Consider the following 15,296-nt stretch of genomic DNA (forward strand, 5'->3'; position numbering starts at 1 on the left):
GACAACTGAGGAGGGGTAAAGAATGTGGGCCCACTACCCGCTGCCTCACCACCAACTTCCGCCAAAGTGCTCGCCTCTTCTTCCACGGACTCAGCCTCGTCACTCACCGAAGTGCTCTCCAGTCCGCTATCTGTCTCTCCGGAAGCATCTAGTCCGCGGAGTACTTTCTTGTGGCCTGCTGTTGATCCTCCTGTATCCAAGTGTCGCCAATAGAATACGGGAGGCTCCCCATCTGCCAACTTGCCCCTTGGAGGAGCCTCAAAATCATCCAATGGAATCTAGCTAGCTGCAGCCTCCAGAAACAGCCCGATGGCATGGTGCGGCATAAAAAATGTTTGCTACTAAAGGGTCATAAACTCCTCCATCCTGTCAACCAGGACTAAGGCCCAATCATAAACCACTCACTGCATGATACCATTCATAAACACAATCTGTGGCAATGCTATATTTGAAGCTCAAGTGGCACCTGTCAACCTGCTCTTGCTGACATCCATGATACACCGCCAGTGGCCCTCCCCAATAAAGTCCCTGCGAAGCCCTCTGCACTTTGACCCCTGAACCACTGCCTCCCGCTCCACAGGTGTAAGGTCCCGGCATACTAGATCTATCCAATGCTCCTTTCGTTCCCGTGAGAGTTTATGGTTCTTGATTTCCACTTTCCTCCCTTCGGGGCCAGGGATGCTGAAAACCCTAGTGAAATCTCTATGTTTAAAGGACACCGTCATCTGCTGCTTCTTGTACAGGAATGTACTTGTTCTGCTCCGGGCGCTATATGTCTTTATCATGGTGTGCAATACTGATTCGAACAACCGGATGGAAAAGATGGGAAGCTGGATGGCCCAATGTACCTGTGCCCACATCAAAATCTGCTTAGTCTGGTCTGTCTCCAGGGTCCCCTGCCACCACCTCCGACATTCACTTCCACTAAGACTCTCGAACTAGATGGTGAGATAAGTGAGTTCCTCCTTGGTCTTGTGCTTCTTGCTACTAGAACTCGAGGGGCCTGCAACTCGAATCCCAAATGCCAAAACCCTTGAATTCTTTTCCATATTAGCCGCTAGTTGAGTCTTCCACGTCTTCCGCTTACTTGCTGATTCCATGTGAAAAAGGGTTATTTCTCCTTATATGTGTTTCCTCCGTCCGTTACAAAAAATCTCACCGCCGATGCCCTAACCAACCCAGCTTTCCGCGGACAGGTAAGGCAGCAGATAACCACAGAAGGAATCCGACTTCCGCAATTGAAGAGAAATAATGTGAAGCGATTGCGTCTCTTCTGTTCAAATCAGGTTCAGCTCTTGCTTGGCCAACCAAAGGTAAAACTTCAACTAGTACCTCCAGTTTAGTGGATCTAACACCTTTGCCCCTACCAGCAATCCTTTGTCTTCCACCACCACCAGCAGGCTTTGCTTCGACAACTTTTACAAGAGGCACATTCGAACCCCTTCCTCTTCCTACAGCTCGCCTGGTCGCTTTGTTAGGAGCTGCTCTGCTAAGGCCTGATCAATATTGGTTTCCGGCAAATTTACCAAATTCTGAACCTGTTTCAATTTCAGTCGAGGTTGGCGAACTCCACTACGCAATTCTGGCATCCTTTCCCCATGCAATTCATAGTGACATCAAATTTATCCACCTTTCCCAACCAAAGACCCTTACCTCCCTTGGTTTTCTTCCCTTTGATAGCAGAACGATTGGCTTGAGAAGTCTGGATGAATCAAAAGCTCAGATTGTTCGAAAGCAAGAACGGCAAAAATTAAAAATTTGCAAGATCTGGATGCTAACAAGGAGGATCCTTCCAAACAAGGGTCTTGATTCTTCGTGTTCGCGTCACATTTACTACCTCCATGATGTTTGTTTTATAACAAATACCGCTGGATAATTTCCCACGGAGAGCTGCCCGCGGGGCAATCTCCCGCAGGGTAGTCTCCGACAGGCAGTCTCTCTCGAGGTAGTCTCCCGCGGAGAGTTGCCTGTGGGGCAGTCTCCCGCAGTCTTTTTTTTTTTTTTAATTTTAAATTTTGTTTTTTATAAAACATATGAAGCATCTCAATTTGGCGTTGAAGTCCTGCCACTTTGGAATGATGATGACGACAGGGTCATCCTCTGGGCATTCGACGACGACAATGACGACAGCCTCTTTCTAACATGGTAGAGCTTTAATTTGGATCCGTTGACTGTCTGAGGGACCTCTTTCCCATTCAAGGTTAACAATTTGACAGCTCCATTATCGCCAACCTCTCGGATCTGGTATGGTCCAACCCACCGCACCTTGAATTTTCCTAGCTTGATTTCATTGCGCCCATCATACTTCAATACTAACTGTCCGAGCTGGAATCTGCTACGTTTCAGATGCTTATCGTGCCAGACCTTGCGTCTGTTCTGTGCCACTTCCATCGCCCACTGTGCCAGCAATCGCTCCTCCAGCTTATTCAAATTGTTTAACCGCTCTTGTAAGCTTTCGTTACCATCCAGCTTGTTTTCCAACGCTATTCGCAAACTCGGGATCATGAATTCCGCTGGGACTACTGCTTCCTGTCCAAACATTAACCGGAATGGTGTGTACCCTGTCGTCACCTTGTACGCCGTGCGGTAAGCCCATAGGGCAGCAGGTAAGTTTTCCTCCCAATCAGCACCTTCAACCGCGCAAGATTTGTAGATGATGGACACTAGGATTTTATTGGTGGCCTCCGCCTGTCCGTTTGCTCTTAGATAGTACGGACTCAACAATGAATGATAAATCTTAAACTGGATGGTGAACAAGCGGATGACATGATTAACAAAATGACCTCCCCTATCACTTGTTAATTGTAACGGGATTCCATACCTGGTAATGATCTGTTCATAAATAAATTTTGCAGTGCTGACGGCCGAGTTATCTGGTAACGCACGTGCCTCCACCCACTCGGTCAAGTACTCCATTGCAACAATGATGTCACATCCGACGACCCATTCCCGCGCGTCATTGTACACTGTCGACCACCAGAGACCTGGGAGAAATATCTTCCGTGCAGTGGTGTCGGGCCCCATGTGTCCTCCTGCGGGACCCTCATGTGCTTCTTTTAACACCTGCGGTATCTCCTCTTCCAACACACACCGCCGAAGAATATGATCCGGCCCCATTTTGTAGAGCAATCCATTGATCAATTGAAACGTGCGACTCTTGATTATCAACTTGCGCCTATCATTTGGTGACATCCCAGTGGGAAACTGTCCTGTTGACAGGTACTCGCCAATACTCTTGTACCATTTCGGCAGTACCCTAATCTGAAACAACTGCGCCTCAGGGAAGTTGTCATTCACACCCTCCGCTGGTTCCCCTGTTTTGATCCGCGACAGGTGGTCGGCACTGACATGTTTCTTTCCTGGCCGGACAATGATTTTGAAGGTAAATTCTTGCAACAAGAGTAGCCATCTGCTGATCCTCTCTTGGATGACAGGTTTATTAATCATGTACAACAGGGCTTGGTGATCAACATAGAACACAAACGGTGTAGCAAGCAAATAATGACATAATTTTTGCACAGCATAGACCATTCCCAATGCTTCTCTTTTAGTCGTGCTGTAGTTCTGCTCAGCCTTTGATAACAACCGGCTGACAAAGTATATTGGGTGATCCAGTCCGTGATTACCAGTCTGTGCCAAGGTCGCGCCGATCGCATAGTTGGAGGCATCCACATGAACATGAAACTCTTTATTCCAGTCCGAATATGCCAGAATGGGTGCCGTAGCTAGTCGTACCTTTAGCCCTTCAAATGCCTCGTCCTACTCTTCATCCCATCTAAATGATTCTTCCTTGCAAGTTAACTTATCCAACGGGTGGGACACTTCGGCAAAATTTTTAATAAATCTCCTGTAATAACCTATATGCCCGAGAAAAGATTTTACCTCCGTCACATTAGTAGATGGCTGCATTTCAAGAATGACTCTCACCTTGTCGGGATCCGTCTTTAATCCTTCCTTACAGACAATGTGTTCGAGCAGTCTTCCGTGCAGAACCATGAATCTGCACTTTTTGGGATTCAACGCTAGTCAGGCTCTATGACATCTCTCCATGCATTCACCAAGTGCTGCCAGGTGTCCATCCTCCGTGCTAAGTATCGACCAATCATCCAGGAAGGCTTTGAAGTTTCCCATGGACATCCTGTCGAAGATATGCAGTATAATCCGCTGGAATGTGGCCGGCGCGTTACACAACCCAAATGGCATCCGGTTGTACGCAGACCCCATCTTCGACGACAAACGTTGTCTTCAACTTATCCTCCTCCGCTATAGAAATCTGATTGTATCCGGAGAACCCCTCCATAAAGGAGTAGATTTCATGTCCCGCGACCTCCTCCAGAATGCTGTTTGTGAATGGAATCAGAAAAGGATCCTTGATCGTCATTGCATTCACGCATCTGAAATCGACGCATATCCGAATTTGAGTAGTATCCTTCTTCAATGAAATGACTATCGGCGACACCCATTCACTGGTCTGTACCTTGAAGATAATGCCAGCTTCCAGCATCCGGTTGATTTCCACCGTAACCTGTGCCGCATAGTTCTTGTTCATCCTATAGGGTCGCTTTTGTATAGGTACGGCTCCCTCCACTAGCGAGATGCGGTGCACACACAATTCCGACTGTAATCCCTTGAGGTCCTTGTATGTCCATGCAAACACATCCTTGTATTCCAGAAATATCTTGAATGCCACGGCCTTGAGTACTGGATCCCAGTGATCTCCAACTAGTATGTTCTTCGGCTTTGTTTCGTCCCCCAAATTCATTGTTTGTAGCGTAGCTTCATTATACTTGATTGTCTCTCCTTCACTGAATGCATGGGCGGGTGTAACATCCAACGGTGCCTCCCCGTCCTTTACTTCAATAAACTCCTTCGGATATTCATTCTCAATCGATAGAACATTGCAGCTGTGAAATAACTCATAGTCCTCCATTTGCCAGTGGTAGAGACCATTTACGGAATCCAAGTCGTCATTCGTTGATCCGCCGTCCAATCGGAGGACGCCCTCCTGATCCGGTTCCATCCGTTGTCTGCCTTCATCCTCCTCTCCATCAGAATTTGATGACAGGGCCTCTTCCCCTACCATTTGGGTATGTAGATCAATGACGAATCGGCGGCCTTTACTTTCCAGTGATAAGGTGTTCTTCCAATCGTGTCGGGCTCTTGCTTCGATAAGCCACCTGCGGCCCAAGATGGTGTCATACCCTTTCCTCTTCAACGTAATCACGACGAAATCCATCAGGAACAGCTGAGTGCCAATAGTTACCGGCTATGCCATGAGAATACCTAGCGGTTTAATGCCATGTTGATCGGTTGTCAGCAGCTGAAATCTTGGAGGCCACAATGTCAACTGTCCAAGTTTCCTCTAGGTTTCTTCCAGTAATACGTTTACGCCAAACCCTCCGTCAACTATTGTGTCTGTGAGAATATGTCCAAGGATCCCCATCTCGACGACTGCAGGGTGCCGTCCGGATGTTAGCACCAGTAACATCTGATCTTCTCCTACAACAATCTCCTTTTCCTTCCCTCGACTTGGTTCTCCCGGTGACTTTTCCTTCCCTTGACTTGATTCTTCTGCAATATTTGAAAGAGTAGATCAAAGTTGAGGCATGGTGAGAAGCAAATCGTTTACCTTTACTCGCACCTCCGTTTGCAAAATTTGTCGTACTATGTTTTGTTTTGCGAAATTCCTCGCTGAAGTGTCGGCGGTGTCCGGAGCTGTTGCTGCTTGGGATGCTTTTCCAACCTCCGCCTATGCTACCGCAAATTTCCTCTTTTCTTCGGTGGGGTCCGAGTATTCTTTTGCTTGTTTCCACGTAATTGCCAGGACTTCTTCCTCATCCGGCCCGACAATGATCAAGTTCACTCCGGATTTTGGACACTTTGAGTCGTCATGATCGCCGGGTCTGCACCATCGGCACAATAGTTGAGGTGTATTTGCTGTTGGACACTCCCACACAAAATGCCCCCACAAGTTACATGTGCGGCACTGAATAATCAGCCGTCCATTTGCATCATACTGGATCCGGCTTCTGCTCGTATTGGTATTGTTATTGTTGTTGTTATTACTTTGTCCACGCCGATTATTCCTGTATCCTCCAGATGTAGCACCGGCGGTATTCGTGTTTCCGCTACTACCCGACGGGGAAGCCTCCTGCGTAAGAAGTACCTGCGGGGATCCTCTGGTCTTCATGTTAAAGGGGCACTCCTTTGTCGAATGGCCCATGATCTGACAAATGTCGCAAAATTGGTTCTTTGGACATAATCCTTTAGTATGACCGTCGGTCTTATAGTCCGTGCACCACAACTCATTGCCTTTTGGCACCTTCTGCATGTTTTTAAAGTCCTTCATCATGTGGATCATATCCTTCTATAGGGCGTGGACCTTCTTGGTACTGCCCTCATCATCACTGCTATCTTCACCGGAAGGCTCGTCGTCATCAGAATCAGAGGAACTAGTCTTCTTCTTCTTCTTTGTCTTGTGCTCACTTTCGAGATTCAATGCTCTGTTATAGGCTTCCGTGTATGACGATGGCGGCACAATTTTCATTTTCTTCTGCAGGTTAGGGCGTAGACCTTCCACAAACCACCTTTTCTGAAGTCCATCTGCCAGCTTATTCTCCATTTTGTTTATCAGATCTTTTAATTTCCTGGCGTAAACGCAGACAGTTTCGTTCTTTCCTTGCTTGGTATTGAAGATCTCTGCTACAATTTCATTATCGTCCCGCAACAGTTGAAATTCAGCTAGAAACTCTTTTTTAATGTTATTCCAACTATCCAGCTTCTGTGGATCTGTACTAGTAAACTAGTCAATTGCCACGCCCTGTAGGGTTGCCAGAAATTGTCTCATCCAGTTGTCTTCATCAGTTATGCCATTTGCCCTCCAGATCGTTTCACATGTTTTACAGTGCCAGATGGGATCGACTGTACCATCGCCATCAAACTTTGGCAATCTCTTTTGGTAACGCCATCACGATTGGTGTCTGTAAACAAGTGTTGATCGATCCTGCGACACTGGCAGACTGCACTACCACACCGGTGGACTGCACTTCGGCGGATTGGTCTCCCACACCGGTGGACTGCACTTCTACACCGGCGGACTGGTACCCCACACCGATGGACTCAACCGCTGCGAACCTTGGTGAAGAAGGGTTTTCTGAAGTCGTCCCCTCCGAAATTATATCTCGGACAAAGAGCTACACGCTCTTGCTCTGTCGGCACTCTGAGCTGTGCGAGTCGATGCTCTTCCGTCTAGATTCTCTTCCCTCGACGAATTGAAATTCAAAAAGTCCTCCCGTGCTTCTTCCACCAATTCCACCCGTTGTCGAGTCTCCTCCAACAATGCCTCCGCACTCCTATTCCTGTCAGCAATCCTCTGGAATCTCTGTCGAAGGTCTGCCTGCTGTGCCAGAATTAAATGTTCTTGTGCAGTACGGATTCCATCTTTGCCCTTGGCCTTATTCCGATCCTTGTTAAGCTGATTTGGCATTAATATTCATTCCTCCCACCTTCCAGATTCATACGGCAACAACACCAAATGTTTACTGTATTGGTAAAGAAATCAACACATATAGACAATGGAACACGAACAACAAACTCCTTTTTATTATATTCGCATATGCCAGACATTACATTATCAAATATGATGGTAGAAGATGATTTACAATGATCCCTGAAGGGATATAAATACTACCGCCGAACCTTCCCGAAGGAGTCCGTCGGCCACAACATTACATCTGCTACAAACTGTTACCCGTCAGCTACAAAATACAAAACACCGACGACAGTCATTCCGTCGGCTACAGAAACACCGCCAGGACCATCCAGTCGGCTGACAAATTTGATTGTGTAGAGTTTTTTTATCATCAACATTTCAAATCATACTACATGATCCATCATCACGATGCTAGAGAGGAAAAGAACAAAAGATAATAGATTGCAGATCTAACAAACAATAAAAGGAGGAAGGCGAGGGTGGTAGGTTAGGAGAGAGAAGGTAGGTACAACAAACAATTGACAAGACCCAACTCTAATCATAAATAAGAATTAAAAACAATAAATAAAGGGAGACACTCAAAATAAAGTGAAAAAGGTAAAACCAATTAATGATATATATATATATATATATATATATATATATAAAGAAAAAGAGAGCAAATAGAAATCAAATACAAAAGTAAAAAAAGACAAAACAATAGTAAAACCACTCATAGTAAGAGAGCACAAGAATAAAAATAAAAATAAAAAGTATGATGACCAAACAAAAATGACAAAAGCAAGAGGGCGAAAGCCAAACCAAGCTAAAAAGCAATAAATAGAAAAAGCAAAAGAATGAAAAAAAGAGATTAATAGACCACCAGACAATCAAAACAAAAAATGGGGAAACCAAAGGTAAGAGCAATATAAAAGAATGCATTTGCACAAGTGAGTGAGAGAGTCCATACATATATGTTCCCATATGCATATTATTATGTCGAACATACACACACACACACAAATATATATATATATATATGTGTGTGTGTGTGTGTGTGTATACATATGCACTCACACATATACATATACATATATGTATATGTATTGACATATGTATATACATATACATACACATATACATTTACATATAGATATACATATACATGTACACATCCATATACATATATACATATGTATGTGTATGTGTATATATGTATGTGTTGACATATATAAGTATATATGTATAAATATATACATGTATACGTCAACACGTCTACTCGATTGCATTGCCCTTACTCAGGTATGTGACGTCATTCTTGGGTGTCGCTTTTGGGAGCTGAAGTGTTTTTCTCTATCAACTTTGTTTTACAAACAACCTCTTGAAAATCATGGCCCCTTTTTAGCAAAATTGTGGCGACTGTTTTTTGGGGGGGGCATTCTACCCTTCTACTATTTCTTGCATCATCTAGGGCAACCCTCTAGAGTTTATCTATGGCCAACATTTTTTGTTTTCACCATTTAAATCTGCCATTTTTATGAAGATTTTTCAGCCGGCTAGGGTTTTGTTTGAACCTCTCAGTTGCTTTGCCAGATGTGAAAACTTTTCCAAAATTCTTGTTGGATTTTTGCGGATCTCAATTGGGTTGGTCTTTGATTTTTCTAGGTGCATCATTTTCAGTGCCTCAATTTTTGAGCTAGCAAGTTTAGAATCTAATTTCATATTCTTTCTAACTTTTTGGGCTCTCTTTTGAGTTGTTCTTTCATTTTTCTAGGTCTTTTGTCAATCTACCTCAAAGTTCGTGCATTTTCAGATATTCATGTTTTTGGCATAAAAAGAATGTCATGGCATCTCTCACCAATATTCTCTTAGACGGCAGTCAGCAATTCAACGGAACGAACTACAAGACCCGTAGGTAGAGAATGATGACGATCTTCGAGTACCGTCACCTTGAGGCAATTGTTCTAGGTACCGAGTCTTGTCCTACCACAATCAATGCTACTCAAGAGAAGTTTGATGAGCATAATCGTGAAGTGGTTGTGCTCATTGACTTTATATTATAACTTTATTATAGTCACTTCGTAATTCAATTAATGACATGCACTCAATAATTAATTATTAGTAAAGTATAATAATAATAATATTATTACTTCATCATTAATCATTGCAAATTGATTTTGACTTCACTAGGAGGTCGCCCACTGCATTCACTGCTAACCAGGGTGCCTTATAAAAATTGTAAGGGTCCGTCTCTATCAACCTTTGAATTACTATAATCAGTAAGTATATGAAGTAGCCCAAATGAAGTCCAATCCCAGTCAAACAAAGACCAAACAAGAAGATACTGAGTTCTAGAGAAGACAAGAACCTCCATTAACCTAGTCTGTGCCTCAAAAGAACCTTTATCCACAATAATTAGCCTATGAGGGACACAATAATAGGCTAATCCCTCAAACTTTGATGGTCATGAAAATAGGGACATTACAAATCATGACTTGTCACTTAAACCTTTCATTGCCTGTCAATATACAATTGTCATTACTGAACTACACAGTCAACAACTCTCTATTGGGGATCAAGCACTTTGCCATAAAAATCTTCTCAAACCTTTGACAACAACAATAATATGTATTCTTTACTACTTGACATCAATAACAATATTTTCAAATTCCAATAGACTGCTTCTTTGTCACGTTCATAAAATTTGTTTAAGTATTTACACATAATCACTACTTGGGCATCTTTACTAAGGACAAACTTTATGAGTTATTGTTAGCGAACAGATTGGTCCTTTGGAAATAACTATGGAAAATTACATAATATGCCCAAAAGGAAAGGCTAATCAGCACTAATTGTTAGAGAAGTCATCATCGGATTGATGATCTTCCTCTAAACTTTAGAGCTACAACTCTCTCATATGATCTAAAACTAATAAAGGGTAAGGGGGTTGGGGGGTATGCTTTAAACTAGAAAGGATGAAAAGTAAACTAACACCCACCCAACACCATGGTGCAAATGCAGATAGAAACTCAAAAGATAAAGAAATGGAAACTAATGAGGCAAATATCATTGAGCCCCACACCCACAAATGATTAATTAAAGGAAAAAAGAGTATTCCATTTCAATTGTATACATAATTTAGGCTTAGAGAACTCATAGAACACACACGCATAATAAATGCACATAAGCTTACCAAAGATAACCACGTTAGCTCAAAGACCAATTGCAATCCAAAATAAACATATTCATACTCAAAGTTTTTGTAAACCCCTTTCCTTCCCTAACGAAGGCTAACTACTCAAAGACTATAATGCCCTTGTACATGCATCAAGCTTGAACAAAAAATTATAGCACCTTCCCTTTACAAAACTGAAATCAAAATGCCTTGGACTTTGATTGTAAAAACCCTAGCTGGACCCAACTGTAATACTGGTGCACAAACTGATTTTTATATATTTGAATTTTTTTTTGATATATACTTTGAAATTCTAATTCCGAAATAAATGAAAGACAAGGGACAATGTGGCAAAATAACACACTCCCAAAGTTCTCCACACTTTATTAGCTAGAGTTGAAATAACAATTTTAACATCTTCTTGATTGCGATTTTCGAGTGCTCCTGGTATGAGCTGTAAGGAAGGTGATGACTCCAGAATTGCATTAAATATTATTAATTAATGAAAAGATAGGAATTTTTGACACTCATCAAATTCTGAAAGTCCAATCTTAATTAATGAAAAACTTGATTTGCTGGAGCACAACAACCAGACTTGTCACTGGGGAGTGACGTCCGCTATGCAGCAAACATTTGTTAGTATCCAGCTTCCATAGGCTCACGTCCAACACTGGAGTCTCTTATTACGTTCTCAATGGCACATAGCTGCCAACAGGGGTGACGTCTAGTGTATAGTCTGCACCATGTGGGTTGCATACGTGGTCACAAAATGGAGGATAATGCCTTGCAGGCCATAGCTAACAGCCAATACAATTTGTTGATGATATGCGGTTCCCAGCTAGACACAAACCACACATGTATCCAAGGCACAAAACACTTCCAGCAATATTCACAAACAAACTCCCCTTGAATGCTAAGTGTCGTACTTCTATGGCAACCAATTCTCTTCAACGAATATCTCCTTCACCACAATAATCACAACAGGAAATTGTGACAGATGTTTACCTCAACACAAATGTCAAATAAGAACTCAAAATTTCTTCAAACCCTAGCCAGATGAAATGAGTAAGAAGACATATATTTCTAGATTATTCTTCTCCCTAGATACAAAAGATACAGTGGGAGAAAGTTTGCCAATTGTATACTTCAGCACAATTGCCAAGAACTTCTCAGTTGAGATCCTTATACTTTAGCAAGGGCTCCCAAGTCAAAAATTAGAAAAAGCCACAAAGGCACAAAAGGCAAATATATTTTCCAACTGTGCTTTTCTCAACAAATGGGCTTGTATTTATAACCTCCAAATTCTCTTTTGTTGCCAAAATGTAACTTCACTCAAGAAGCTTCACCACAAAACATTAATTAGAAGCTTCCTCTAAATTCTCTCACTTGACTTGGCTTAACTAATTAATAAATGACACTTTCCAATGATAACTCAACTCCCAACTTAAGTGAAATGATAAAGTTAAATTATAACTTTATAATAAGCCATTTAATAATTAATAATAATTTGGCCACTAAAAATATAATAACTCCCAAAATACTCATCATTTAAATATGTGGTCTGAAATAGGAGTCATACCTATTATTTCTCTGTGACCAAATGCACTTTCCAAAAATAGAAAGGGTCCATCTCGATCAACACCAACTTATCACAAATAGTAAGTATACAAAACTAAACCCAAATGAAGTCAGATCTAAGCCAAATGAAGACCACTCTGTAGCTTACTGAAATGTGGAGAAGATAAGACCCTCCCAAATTAAGCCACTACCACAGAAGACTCTTTATCCACAATAATTAGCATACGAGGATCACAATAATAGGCTAATCCCTGAAACTCTGATGCTGACAAAATTTGGGGACATTACAATCCTCCCTCCCCAAGATTGCTTGTCCTCAAGCAATCCGGCAATACAGTGAACTCTAACCTCCATCTGGATCCCAAATGAAGAAGTACGTGACATCCTTGTCAACACTAAACCAATTGCATGCCAATATCATCAGGACCATCAACATGTCCTGCAACATAGCACCCAAAACTTGTGTTGCTGATGTAGAAATCAGAATGTAACTAGAAGGCAACTCCATAAAATATTTGCGCATCCTCTTCTTCCATGTATGCACCCACATAATATAAATTGGACTAGAATCCTAATCACCACCAATAATCCCTAAAAAAGACATAGCTACAAGAGAGCCATATGCACTTATGCAAATTGTATCAACAATAGGTGTAGCCACACCATAATCTGTGAACATAGGAACATCACCAACTGCTGCAACAGAAAACTAAACCGAATCTGTAGTTGGTGAAAATTAAGTTCAACTCCACTCAAGTGAGTGATCAACATCAACCTCAAACAGTGGATTGTCATAAGACCATGTTGCATCCATGTCAAACATAAGATTGTCCATGAAGTGAACATCAACACTATGTTGATCGATAGTATAACATGACTCTGCCACTGCATCACTCACCTCATCATCAATTACAAGTGTACTATCTTTAGAGCACACATCTACAATTGCATGCATATTCCTAAACTCCTCGGTGGATGGCTCAACTGACACAGAAGTGGCTGCTGATATAACAGTATCCTCACATGCTCTTGCTCCCACTATCCCTACATCACTATCAAATACATGATCCTAGGAACTCATGCCAACAACCGCATCATCTGACTTAACCTAATTTTAATTTACCAATCTTTTTCAACATTTAAAAATCTTCCAAGCAATATTTAATGAAATTTTGCAATTTTAATCCACTTTCAATTTTGCAACGCAATTTTAATTTTTTAACCAAAATAAATCATTTCTCTAGCATCCAAAATTGATTTTCCAATTTTAATTTCACTATTAAAAAATTTCTCTTTAACCAAAAAATTCAAGATTTTCCAAAACAATTAAATCTAAAAATTTTCATTTTGAAAATGTTCAAGTCTATACAATTGTTTCCAATTTCCAAAAACCACCTAAGTCCAAAATTTGCCATTTTATCCTAATGAATATGGTTTTAACCATCAAAAATAAATGTTGTCATTGAAATTTGCTTGGCCTAAGGATAAAATTACAAGTTTCAAAAAATCAAGTTAAGACCAGGTGAAGAAAGAAATCCAACCACATCCAACCTGGCCTGAAGGTGTCCAGAGTGTAAAATTTTCTAATCGAAAACTTTTGGACAACTTCGAAAAAACTCACTAAGGCAACCAAAAAAAAGAGGCGGTCCCCAAAATTTTGGGGCGATGATGTGAGAACCTCACAAGGCTATGCATCAACAATTTTGGTCATTCGAGAACATGAAATTTGGTACAGGAAAAGTTGAAAGGGTTTTCAAAGCTGTAGCTGCATACTATGAAAATTCTCCTATGATTTTGAAGTATGAGACAACAAAATTTTATTGCCATTTGTCCTAACAATGACGCGACGTTGTATTGAGACTTTCTTTGTGATCTTCTCGCCATTTCTCAAGCCTAACGTGAGACTTCCGGAGTTTAAAGGGTGAACCGCTCCTATTGCCATGACAGGTCTTTCTTGTTTTAGGATGAAGTCATGACTTTTGCCTTTGCCATCTTTCATGGTATTGAATCTATGCTATTTTTGAATATTACTTGGATTTTTCTGCTCTTTCCCATGGTCCTTTTCCATTAAATAAGTGCTTAGAGCTGTTCTGATTGTGGCCTCTTTATGTCTGTTGTAAATCGTTACTAGGTGTTATTTATTTGCATTTGTCAACTTCTCACCATTAAAAGACAATTTTTGTATTTTCCCATTGCTTGGAGTAGAGATCTAGAATTTAATGCAAGGTTTTGATGGTATTTGATTGTCATTTTTCTCCTCCTTGTGCTGTGACTTTCTACAACTCACCTCTTGCTGCCATAAGTTATTTCTATTAATTTTGAAGTCAGCTGTTCTTGTTGCCATGAAGGTTTTCTTATTTTTTTGCAGATTTGACAAGATAAAAGTATATAAATGCCTTCTATCAGTTTTGCTTGTCTATTTCATGGCTGGAAATGCACTTCTCTATAGATTATATCTCCTTTCTGTAAGACATGACTTTCTTCATAATTCTTTAGCATTTGCTTTTCTAGGTTGTTTATAAGCCAAATCTGGAGTTTTTATCCTTGCCGTGACTTTCTGCTACTAGGTTTCTTTTGGCCGCTCTTTGGAGCTTTACCATGATGCATTTGGCCGTCATTTGTTTTTTGATGAATATGTAGCTATTTAAGATAGCCACCCATTGGGGTTTATCTCCATTACTAGATCTGCTGATGGGTATTTGAAAACCTGAGATAATCAAATGAAAAGAAGAAAAAAGTACTTCCAAGGTTCTGATATTTTCTTGAAATTGTGAAGAACAACACCCTATATGATTAAGTTTCTTGGGATGAGTCTTTTTCCTTGCTTGTGGGTTTTACCCAAGACTCCCTTAATCTTGCAGCTCGAACTCCTCGTTGTGTTGACACTTGACTGTTACTTCTGAAAATTGCTTCTCACAAAATTATGAGGGTTGTTGGTAGGTCTATGACTGTTTCTCTCTGTTGTTGTGCTTTTACTTACATGCATTTAGCTGTAGCAAGTGTTAAATCATCTTTAACTTCTCCACTCACTTGCACTTGTTGAATATTTACAGATGAAAGCTAGATTCTTTT

The 15,296-nt window shown here is 41.2% G+C and overlaps 1 protein-coding gene across 2 annotated transcripts in view; it reads right to left on the reverse strand.

Annotated features, from left to right (window-relative positions):
* TOP3A (topoisomerase 3alpha) overlaps positions 1–15,296 on the reverse strand; it is a 346,811-nt gene that overhangs the window by 12,548 nt on the left and 318,967 nt on the right. The window lies entirely within an intron of this gene.

The sequence above is a fragment of the Cupressus sempervirens genome, chromosome 7, assembly GCF_028749045.1.
Source record: "Cupressus sempervirens isolate cs-2001-9-10 chromosome 7, ASM2874904v1, whole genome shotgun sequence".
Lineage (NCBI taxonomy): Eukaryota > Viridiplantae > Streptophyta > Pinopsida > Cupressales > Cupressaceae > Cupressus > Cupressus sempervirens.